This window comes from Meleagris gallopavo, chromosome 2, assembly GCF_000146605.3.
Source record: "Meleagris gallopavo isolate NT-WF06-2002-E0010 breed Aviagen turkey brand Nicholas breeding stock chromosome 2, Turkey_5.1, whole genome shotgun sequence".
In the NCBI taxonomy this organism is placed as follows: Eukaryota; Metazoa; Chordata; class Aves; order Galliformes; family Phasianidae; genus Meleagris; species Meleagris gallopavo.
The window spans coordinates 69,716,301-69,717,133 of record NC_015012.2 but is presented as its reverse complement, the minus strand read 5'-3'; the positions used below and the strand labels follow the sequence as shown (position 1 = coordinate 69,717,133).

Genomic DNA, 833 nt, shown 5'->3' with positions numbered 1-833 from the left:
TGAAATGAAGTGGAAAAAATGCCACTTTCAATTCGCCTCCCCTCCCTCCCCCCACACCTCTCCCCAGTAACAGTTTTAAAGTGCATTTCGTGGCATTATCCTGATGGGAAACGGTTAACTTCCAAAAAGAGAGAGAGAGAGAGAGAGAGGGAGAGAGAGAGAGAGAGAGGAACCCAGGGGGACGCAGCACACGACACAAAGCTCCGAGGAGAGGCGCGGAGCGGGCTGGGAGCAGCGGCGTGTGTGTGCTGCGCACCGCCATCCATAGACATGAGGGGAACTCTAAACTCCGGTAGTTACACGTTCAGAACGGGGCCCTTTAGACGGGTGCTACATAGGCGAGGCGTTTTTGTAAGCTAAAAGTTTACTTAGATGAGTGTTGGACGGTGATGGAGAAAAAAACAATGAAGCGTTCTCTTGCAGAGATCGTATAAATATTGCATTCAGCAGCCGAGGCGTTAGACCATGTTTCCCATTGTCTCTTCAAGCGCTGTGACATTTGTTTTTTCTTTATTCCTTCCTCCTTCCCTTCTTTCCCCCTTGGTCAGACAGTGATGGTATCGAAGCAATGCACACTGAAGCCTTTTTCCCACTTTCCCTACAATGGTTACAGAAATGCGGGCACCGAGCTTTACTCTTTCCTTTCCTTTTCTTTTGGCCGTACCGAGCTGCTGGTTATTTATCGTGCTGGGGACTGGTGACTCCGAGCAGGGCCGGCCCGTGGCGTGGGGAGGACCCAACTTTCAGACCCACCGATCCGTGTGTAAGGTCAGAGAACGGCATCCGGGGCTGTTTGGGAAAAGCCTCAAACTCCACATAGGTTTACTTACAAA

The 833-nt window shown here is 50.8% G+C and overlaps 1 protein-coding gene across 1 annotated transcript in view; it reads left to right on the top strand.

Moving 5' to 3' along the window:
- Positions 1-833, top strand: part of POU3F2 (POU class 3 homeobox 2) — a gene marked incomplete at its 3' end in the record, with an annotated part of 2,596 nt that overhangs the window by 1,134 nt on the left and 629 nt on the right. The gene's annotated exons all lie outside the window — the stretch shown is intronic.